The sequence below is a fragment of the Canis lupus genome, chromosome 32 (assembly GCF_048164855.1).
Source record: "Canis lupus baileyi chromosome 32, mCanLup2.hap1, whole genome shotgun sequence".
NCBI classification, from domain to species: domain Eukaryota; kingdom Metazoa; phylum Chordata; class Mammalia; order Carnivora; family Canidae; genus Canis; species Canis lupus.
The window spans coordinates 36,149,011-36,159,720 of record NC_132869.1 but is presented as its reverse complement, the minus strand read 5'-3'; the positions used below and the strand labels follow the sequence as shown (position 1 = coordinate 36,159,720).

At 42.5% G+C, this 10,710-nt stretch overlaps 1 long non-coding RNA gene across 1 annotated transcript; it reads right to left on the bottom strand.

The window, feature by feature from the left end:
- Positions 1–2,456: 2,456 nt before the first annotated feature.
- LOC140623197 (uncharacterized) lies at positions 2,457–7,285 on the bottom strand. The gene is made up of 2 exons (XR_012022860.1): positions 7,199–7,285; positions 2,457–3,484 (listed from the first exon to the last, which is right to left on the bottom strand). It is a non-coding gene; the product is annotated as an uncharacterized lncRNA (long non-coding RNA).
- Between the last annotated feature and the right edge of the window lie 3,425 nt (positions 7,286–10,710).

The following is a 10,710-nucleotide window of genomic DNA, read 5'->3' as shown; positions in this document are numbered from 1 at the left end:
ATAGTTAAGAGTCTGTTTCTTGGTTTATCTCTTTTTCCCCCTTTGCTCATTTGTGTTGTTTCTTAAATTCCACATACGAGTGAAATCATATGGCATTTATCTTTTTCCACCTGGCTTATTTCACTTAGCATTATTCTCTCTAGTTGCACCCATGTTGTTGCAAATGGCAATATTTCATTTTTTATGGCTGAATAATATTCCATTATATACATATACCCTATCTTCTGTACCCATTCCTTAGTCAATGGACACAGACTTCTTCCATAACTTGGCTATTGTAAACAATGCTGCTATAAGCATGTATCCCTTTGAATTAGTCTGTTTGTATTTTTTGGGCTAAATACCCAGGAGTGTGATTGCTGGACTGTAGTTTCATTTTTAACTTTCTGAGGAACCTCCATATATTTTCCACAGTGACTACACCAGCTTGCACTCCCACCAACAGTACACAAGGGTTCTTATTTCTCCACATCCTCTCCAACAGTTGTTGTTTCTTGTGGTTTTGATTTCAGTCATTCTGACTGAAGGTGTGAGGTGATCGTTCATTGTAGTTTTTGATTTGTGTTTCCCTGATGATCAGGGACATGGAGTGTTTTTTCATGTGTCTGTTGGCCATCTGTGTTTCTTCTTTGGAAAAATGTCTGTTCATGTCTTCTGCCCATTTTTTACATTGGATTATTTGTTTTGGGGGGGTTGAGTTTGTAAGTTCTTTATATAATCTGGATACTAGCCCTTTATCAGAGATGTCGTTTGTAAATATCTTCTCCCATTAAGTAGGTTGTCTTTTCATTTTGTTGACTGCTTCTTCCACTGTGCAGAAGCTTTTTATTTTGATGTAGTTCTGGTAGTTCATTTTTGCTTTTGTTTCCCTTGCCACATGAGGCATACATAGAAAAAAGTTTCTGGAGTCAATGTCAATGTCAGGGAAATTACTGCCTGTGTTCTTTTCTAGGATTTTTATGGTTTCAGGTCTCACATTTAGGTCCTTAATCCATTTTGAATTTATCTTTGTATATGGTGTAAGCCAGTGGTCCAGTTCCATTCTTTTGCATGTAGCCATTGCATGAGAGCTATATTTTCTAAAGAGCTTCTTTCAAATGGGGAATGGGTGATAAGAATTCTAATTAAATACTTGTAAAAAATATATATATGTAGTGAACTCTTAGTTATCCATAATAAAAAGAATCTTAAAGTGCAAAGACCAAGTGGCATTGCTGACTTCACTTACTTTACTCCCTATATGCCTTCTTATGGGTGAACAAATTAATAAAAAAAAATAGAAATGAATTGTAGTAACTTTAATATCCCCAATTCAAAGCTGGTTTATACCAACCCTTGCAGAACTTATGCCAAAGAGCAGAACCGTTGTCAGGACTCTTCTAATTTCTCTTTTTGGGAATAATTCTCCCCTGCCCCGAGAATTTTGCTGAATTCCCCCAGGCCTCACAGGAACAGACCATCTTAAATAAATAGAATTTTAATCTTATTTCCAAATGAGATTATACACATAACCACAGAAACACACCAACAATATCAAAAGAAGATGTTTATCCAGCGCCTTTAAACCTGTGGCCCATCACTGGACCACACTGCTGATCTTGTGCTATGAGTTAGTGTTTTTATGAATTCTGAAATTATCTTCCAATTAGCAGAAATACAGTACATTGTGTCATTTTTGTTTTTTAATTAGTCAAAGGACTGACTTAAAAATGTGTATATTTCAAATACGCCATAATTTTGTGGCCCCATCTGGGTGTTTCTTCATTTTATAACCTCACCAAGAATTCTAAAATGTGGCATTCCCTGAGGTCTCTTCTGATGGCTTAGGGAATTTACAGCGAGTCCTGAGTCCTCTGACTACAGTACACCCTGATCTAGGAATACTAGAATTGCATTAGCTGATTATTTAGGCCTTTATGTGGAAAGAAACAGAACCCAGGTATTTTCCCCTCGAGCTGGAATAGCATGTGGAAAAATCAACATTAGAAGGATGGCTGTTTTTTACCCAGGCCTCTGTAGCATCAGAATGGGGTGCTGGGCTTAAAATTCACTTTAAAGCTGATGCCACAACAGTGGACTACAAATACAAGGCAATCCAAGCCCCCATCCTTCAAGGTAGGATTTCTGGGGGAACCTAGATACTCAAGAGATTCAGATTCTCTGAATTATGATGGGGGAAAATGTCAGGTGGGTCAATGGCTCTATAAATTGAACATTACAGAGAATTAAAAACTTTAAGAAATCAATACACAACACAACTGGTGTTCACGCTACTCCACTCTTCACACCCCAGGACAACAGCCATTAAAGAGAGGGGTGGGAGGCACCTGGGTGGCTCAGTGGTTGAGCATCTGCCTTTGGCTCAAGTCGTGACCCTGGGGTCCTGGGATCGAGTCCCACATTGGGCTCCCTGCAGGAAGCCTGCTTCTCCCTCTGCGTATGTCTCTGCCTGTCTCTTTGTGTCTCTCATGAATAAATAAATAAATAAAATCTTAAAAAAAAAAGAGAGAGAGAGAGCGGTGGAACTGTGCGTGGGTTTTACACTACCATCCTCGTAGTGGCATGGCTTGACAGAGCTACATATGCAGTGTGTTGATGAGACACAAGCCTTGGAATCATGGTATATGTGATCATGATTGATGGAGGGTTTCATCTCTTTTCCATTGCTATTTTAATAACAATAAAGCAAAAACCTTCTGAGGCTTAAAAGATAGATATTAAAAGAGCAGATGGATACAGAAATCTTATTGATACTTACGACCACCACTGGTTTATTAATTTAAAGTTAAAATTGTCATTGTGCTTGGTTCAAACAGGTCATACACTGACAGGAGACAAAAATCAAATAAGAAAAAGGTATACAATAGGAAGTTTTGTTTCCCAGCCCCTTCCCAGTTACTCAGCTCCCACCTACTACCCTAATGATACACTTGTAATTGCTTCTTTTATTCCTTCTAAGATGCCATTTTGCAAATACGAATATATCATAACCCTCTCTTTTTATACCAAGGGCAGCATAAAGAGTATTACGAGCATGACCTCTGTAGCCAAATCCCAGTTCTTCCACCTGTTAGCTGTGTGGCTTCAAGCAAGTTTCATAACCTCTCAGTGCCTCAGTTTCCTCTTCTGTATAATGAAGACAATACTAGCATCTGTCTCATATGGTGATTGAGGATTAGATGAGCACATACAGGTAGGAAGCATTTAGGGCAGGGCCTGGCACACAGGGAGTCCTCTACATGAGGCACGTGGTGCTGTCATCACAGAGAGGTACGGTGTCAGGATTCTAAGGGCATGGGCTCCGGAGTGAGACTGCCCAAGGTCAAATCCCATTTCCTTACCTGTAAAATGTAGAAAAGAATAGTACTTATCCTCCCAGGTATGTCGTGAGATTGAAACGAACGGTGCCTTGGGCTTGGTAAGCGCTATTGTATTTCATCAGATCCAAGATGCCACAGACTGTAAGACATCATTATTTCATGGGCTAGGAAAAAGAAACCATTCCAATTAAATTATGACATGTCTCTGACTATCACACATCCTTATTTCAAAAATGTAACAGAGTGGGGAAAAAATGCACATCTCAGAATTGACGAAACGTGGGATCCAAGTGTTATCTATTATACTCTTATTTTCACCTAAAAATACATCTGGGATATTGTTCTGTATTGATACAAAACAGCTCAAAACAGCTTCTCTCTCTCTAAAGAAAAAAAAAAAAGGCTGTATAGTAATCCACTGTGTAGATGAGCCATCAATTATTTAACCAGTCTCCTATTAGCTTCCTGCCTATTGCTGTTACAGACAATACCTCAATGAATAACCTTGTAGACACATCCTTTGGCAAGTCTGTTAGTCTATCTGTAGCATCAGTTCCCAGAATCAGCACTGCTGGATTAAAGAGTACAGGTATTTGAAATTTTGGCAGGTGTTCTAAGCTCAAGTTTACATTTCCAGGCCACTTCAAACCGGAATCATACTAAAGAAATCATGGATCAGGAATGTTTGAGGGGCACCAGGGTGGTTCAATGATTGAGCGTCTGCCTTTGGCTCAGGTCGAGATCCCGGGGTCCCGGGATGGAGTCCCACGTCAGGCTCCCTGCATGGAGCCTGCTTCTCCCTCTGCCTGTGGCTCTGCCTCTCTCTGTGTGTGTCTCTCATGAATAAATAAATAAAATCTTTAAAAACAAACAAACAAACAAACAAACAAACAAACGGAATGTTTGAGAAGGTTGGGCCTGAAATCTGAGTCGGAGAACAGAATTAGAAAAGTCTCAGCACAGAGGTGAGGGAGAAGTGACATTCCTGTACCTGACTGGTGGCCGGGTAAATTAATCAGACTTCTCGAAAGGCATTTGGGCAAATCTCTTAAATTCTACTTCAGAACGCTAGCCCAGAAATAGTAGCCCAGGCTACAGAAATGCTAGCCCAGGCTACAAAGGCGTAGATGATACTCAGCAAGCACTTGGCATGTGGCAAATGCCCTGCAAAGTGCTTTACAGATACGAACCCGTCTGATGGGCGTAGCACTACGAGGTAGGGGCAGCTGTCCCAGGGTTACAGACACAGGGACTTGACACACTGGCTGGGTAATGCTAGCAGCAGAGTCCCCAGCAGCCTGGTACAAGTCTTGTGCTCTTAAGCCTGATACAAATACGCTTTTTCTTTTTTTAAAGATTTTATTTATCCATTCATGAGAGACACAGAGAGAGGCAGAGACACAGGCAGAGGGCGAAGCAGGTTTCTTGCAGGGAGCCCCATGCGGGACTTGATCCCAGGACCCCGGGATCACGACCTGAGCCAAGGGCAGACGCTCATCCACTGAGCCACCCAGATGCCCCAAATACACTATTTTGAAGTAGTGGGAAAATATTTGAGAAGCCCAGAGTTCCCAGAGCAGTTAGTTTATATAGTTATAAACCCACACTGTGGGAGGCAGTGTGACCATGATAATGAATGAGGTAAATCTTTATATAACAACCTCAGTGTACGCCCATAACATATTGTCTTGTTAAAAACAATTAGAAGCAAGGGTGCTGGGCAGTGTGCACAGCCGGAGTAAGTTTCGATATATGTGAGTATGCCATGTACCAAGCAGATGACAGATGGATAGACAGATAGATATTAAAAGGTCCTGGAAGGATGATTAAATAGTTAAGGATATTCACTCTAAACACCCCTGGGTGTGGGAGAGCAGATGGGAACGGGGACTTTGCTTCATACACTTCCAAATTATTTGAATCTTTTTTCAGGATGTGTGTGTTCCTATACCAAGCTTGTTATTGGTGTAGAGAGGCATTTAATTTTCAGATTCCTGGCATTTGACTTCATCCCTACACCGGCTTCATCAGAAACACCCAAAGTGACTGGATGTTAAAGCACACGTGGCCCCCGTGAGCAAAAATAAAAAAGAACCAACCAGGATTCAGGGATAAATAGCCCTGAGTGGCACTACCGTATTACCTGGGCGGTACTTCAACACAATTGCCTACTAAAGTCACTTACCAAATAAGAATGTTCTTTAAATGATTAAAATATAGGTTAAATATCATTTCACTTCGTTTTTTAGCACTTTTTAAAAAAAAGATTTTATTTATTTATTCATGAGAGACAGAGAGAGAGGGGCAGAGACACAGGCAGAGGGAGAAGCAGGCTCCCTGCAAGGAGCCCGATGCGGAACTCGAATCCAGGACCCTGGGGTCACAACCTGAGCCAAAGGCAGATACTCAACAGCTGAGCCCCCCAGGCGTCCCCCCTCTTTAGCACTTTTAGAACTCTTTCCCCCATTTCTAAGTTTTTACTCTCTGGAATCTTCCCAAGCTGATCTGAAGCTCTCTGTAAACACTTACAAATTAAAGGAAAATTAGATTATTTTTCATCAGGATGTGCAAGGTGTGTCTATGAGCGATCCTTTTTAAAGGGAATCCCTTTTCTGAAAGGTGCGGTCCAGGCCTTGGTGGTGGAGTAGGCCTGGGGGCAGGCTGGCCGGGGGTGTCACTGCGGATGTCAGGAGGGCAAGAGGGAGGCAGTTCGGGTCCAGCAGCTCAGCGAGTGCAGGAGCCCTGCCTCGCCCCTGGGCACCTCTCTGAGGCTGGGAAGAGAGATGGGCTCTCGAGCTTTCCAGGGAGGGGGAGAGCCATGGGAAAATGACAGTTTGAGTTTTGGAGAGAGAGCACTTGGAAGGGTGGAAGGGAATTTTTTTTTTTTTTTGGAAGGGAATTTTTTAAGGAATCAGCTCTGTACCCAGAAAGCTGAGAAAGAAAGTAAAGTTTCATCTTCTCATAAAGAAGTTTGCTCTGATGTCTCAGCAGGAGGCATGTTTCAGGACCTCCGACCCTCCAGCCTTGTAAGTCAGCTGCTGGCTCTGGATGGAGCGCCCAGCAGGGGATCCTAATTTTGCAAGCTTCTTCTCCTTTCTGTCATGCTTTCCATACTTCTTGGGGCATGCAGCCTGCCTTCTTTCCTTTGCCTGAGTCTTCTCTCTCTCTCTCTCTCATCCTTCTGAGTTTTTCTGGAGTATTTGAAAAAAAGTTTTTTTAGGAGTAAAAGATTTTACCTTCGCCTTTCCTTGTTGATCTTTTTTTTAAATTTATTTTTATTTTTATTTTCCTGTTGATCTTAAGAATGTGATGTTGCCTGTATCTTGGGGACCCTGTTTTACTGCCCTAAAACTCACTCTATCCTCTCTTGTAGGTGCCTGGAAGGGGTTCCTTGAACTGGAGTTATGGTTTATGGGTCCTAAACACATCCAGAAGCCGGATGAATCTGCAGTCTCTGGCCGTGCTCGGGATCCCAAAGCTGGAAGTCATACCCAGGGCTTTGCGGCAAAAGTGGACAGAGTTTTTCATCTTCTTTGAGATCTTTTCCATCGTGGTTCATCTTCACTGGTACACATTTGTTACTGGCCCCTTGGTGTTTGTGCTTCTTTTTCCTTTTTCCTCTCCTTTTCTTTATTTCCCTTACTTAACTAAAACAGTGTCTGTTCACAGAAGTACGTAAAATGTCTGTTCTTCCCTTAGGATGAAAGTGGGTTAGTATGGAGCCTGGAAGAAGCCTGCTTGCTGGTCCTGTGTCATCCCATTCATGTGCATGCTGATGGAGTGCCCCCCCCAGCTCACCACCTCTCCAGGGGGTGGTACATCCGCCCCATCTTCTCCCTCCACAGCCCCTGCACCTCCTGCCAAGTTTTGCCTCTTACCCTGAGCCCTTTGCTTTGGCAGATCCCTACGCAAGGTCTCAGCAATGATGTTGGCCTCCTGCGCTTTCGACTGAAACTAAAACACCATTTCCTGGATTGCACCTTTCTGTGAAATATGTGACTTCCCGGATTACATCACTTCCTGGGGTCTAGCATCTCACTGGGCCCCGGGACCAACAACTTCCCTATTTGGTTTTGTCCTTGTCACCGACATTTGGTCAATGGTCAGGATGCTAAGTGTTCTTATCAGAAACAAAGAAACAAACTAAGGGACGTAAGGAAACTTAGGGAGGCGATGGATAGATCCGTTACCTTGTTTGTGATGCAGTGCGAGTGTTTACACATGTGTGCAAACTCATGAAATTGTACCTGTTAAATATGTGTAATTCTTTGATATCGATGATGCCTCGATAGAGCTGTTTTATTTATTTACTTATTTATTTTTTTGATAGAGCTGTTTTAAAATAAATAAAACCCCAGCGTGGTAAAAGATGCAAGCAAACTTGGCCAACCTTTGCCCTAGAGAGACAGATGCAAGTGGCTTTATTTATTTGTCAGGATAGCATTCTTTCTCCTTTCATTTTTTGCATTTCTCCACCACCTTGTCTTTTTTGGATATAGCATGTGTGTGCATACACACTCTGGGCCAAATAAACAATCCCTATATTTTGTCAGTGCTTTTTTATCACCCTAAAAAAATGTGTTTTACTGTCTCCTAGTTCAGTGCTCTGTCCTGTCCTACACACCACAGTTGTCCCCTGGGATGGAGGAAGGAGCCATGGTTTGTCCTGATGTATCAGACCAGCTGCCGAAGCTTATCCACTTGTCATTCAGGACCTAGCCTACCTCTTTCCTGACATCTCAAGCTATACTGCTTTCTTTTTTGTTTTCTTCTAAATTCCTACAACATCCATTCGTTCATTCATTTTAACCCAATATACTCAACTACCTACGACACACGAGGCAGAATGGCCAGTGCCGGATATGATGGGGAGCAAGAGAGATATGGCCCACCTGTCTGTGAGTTACAGAGCTACCTTTGCTCTAGGAGAAGACAAGCATGTAAGTCATTGTTAGGAAGGGGAAGTCAAAGACGCTATGAAGGAGCAGGGTGTAGGTGCTAACACATGCTAGTGACGGGAAGGACCTCTCCTGGGAGGTGGCATCAAAGCAAGGCATGAAGGATGAAAAGAGATTAGCCAGACCAGGAGTCTCGGTAGGAGTGATGCAAGGAAAAGGGATGACTTGTACAAAAGCCAGGAGGCAGAGGGCCTGGAAACATAGTTCAGGACACTGGGAAAGCAAAAGAAAACAATTATCTCTGGGATGTTTTCTGACACCAACCAATTCTCCAACACTAACTGAGTGTTCAATTTGATTCTGAAACTAACTACTCAGAGTTAGCACTAACCCCACAGCTAAAGGCCCCAATTCAGATGCCACTTACCAAGTCTCAGATCACCCACACTTCTGACTAGCTGTGAATTGGGGGTTCCCACGACCTTGGGTCCAATAATTTGCTAGATCAGTACACAGAACTCAGGAAGGTTCCTTACTTACATTTGATAGTTTATTATAAAGGAGACAAATCAACAGCCAGATGAGGAGATACATAGGGAGACATCAGAAAGATGTCCCAAGCACAGGAACTTCTGTCTAAATGAACTTGAGGTCCACCACTCTCCCAATACCTATGTTCATCCAACACCACATCTCTCTTGTCCAAGTTTTTTTTTTTTTTTTTTTTTTTATTTATCTATTCATGAGAGACACACACAGAGAGGCAGAGACACAGGCAGAGGCAGAAGCAGGCTCCATGCAGGGAACCCAATGTGGGACTCGATCCTGGGACTACGGGATCACGCCCTGAGCCAAAGGCAGATGTTCAATCGCTGAGCCACCCAAGTGTCCCATTGTCAAGGTTTTTATAGACTTTAACCTCTAGCCTCCCAGGAGGTTGTGGGTGGGGCTGGAGGTCCTGACCTTCTCATCCCTGGTCTCTCTGCTGACCAGCCCCATCCTGAGGCAATCTAGGGCGGCCCCACCCTAGATCACTTCATTAGCATAAACGCAGGTGCAACAGGAAGGGACTTCTTATGAATAACAAAAGACACTCCTCTCACTCAGGAAATCCCAAATGTTTTAGGAGCTTTGTTCCCGGAAAAGAGACAAAGACCAGATTTTTTTTTTTTTTTTTTTTTTTTTTTTGTTATACAGCAGTCTGTAAGGAGCAGAGGCTTTCAGGCAACTGCTGGCAAGGGATAGAGACTGATTTGTAGATGAAGCCGAAGAGTTCTACTTGAGCTTAGCGCCATGGGGAGCCACTAAAGGTTCAAGAAGGGGAGTGAAGGGGTAATATTTGTATGTTACAAAAGTCATCCTGTTTGGAGACCTGATTAGAAAAATAAGCCTGGATGACTCAGTCGGTTAAGTGTCATCAGACTCTTGATTTTTGCCTCAGGTCATGATCTCAGGGTTGTGAGATCGAGTCTGCACTGGGCTCTGTGCTGAGTGTGGAGCCTGCTTAATATTCTCCCTCTCTCTCTCTACCCTTCCCTGCCCCTTTGCTTGTTCTCTCTCTAAAAAATAAATAAATAAATAAATAAAAAAGGGGAAAAAGTAAGGCTGAAGTCAGAGAGACTAGTGAGGAAGCTGTTATGGTAATCTTGGTGGAGACAATGATGGCCTTGGGAGGTCATGAAGGTGGAAGGAGTGGGTGGGGTCGTGAGAAGGTTGAGCTGGCCCTACTTTGATTTTGGATGCATGGTGACGTCTACCATTCTTCTAGCAACTGTGTTCTTCCTTACAACTTTTTCTTTTTTTAGTTTTGGTTTTTTTAAAAAAGATTTTTTTTTTTTTAAAGTAATCTCTACACTTGACATGGGGCTCAAACTCACAACCCTGAGATCGAGAGTCACATGCTCTACCTACTGAGCCAGCCAATCACCCCTACAACATTTACTTTTATATTTATTCCTATTTCATTTATGCTGTTATTTGACTTTTCATGCATTTATATTTTTTCAATCCAACATTCCTTAAGGTCTGAAATTTTTTCTCATACCTAATCCAGTTTTATTTTTTTGATTCTTTGGGTCTCAATTTCCTCATTTTTTAAAAAAGTTTTGATTTATTCATGAAAGGTAGAGAGAGAAGCAGAGACACAGGCAGAGGGAGAAGCAGGCTCCCTGCAAGGGAGCCCGATGGAACTCAGTCCCTGAACCCCAGGATCACGCCTGAGCCAATGGCAGACGCTCAACCACTGAGCCACCCAGGCACCCCAATTTCCTCGTTGTTAACATGAAATTGGTAATTCATATCTTTCTGGCTTCATAGGGTTATTTGGAAGACCTGGTATTCAGTGAGCTAAGGTGGTGAAGAATCTTAGATAGCATGTGGAGGCAGTAGATTATTATCAAAAAAGAATCACTTACCTGCATTGGATTAATACTACCCAGCACATATATTGTTCAGAAAAAAAGATAAAAGCTGCCGTACTCTCTTGTGTGGTT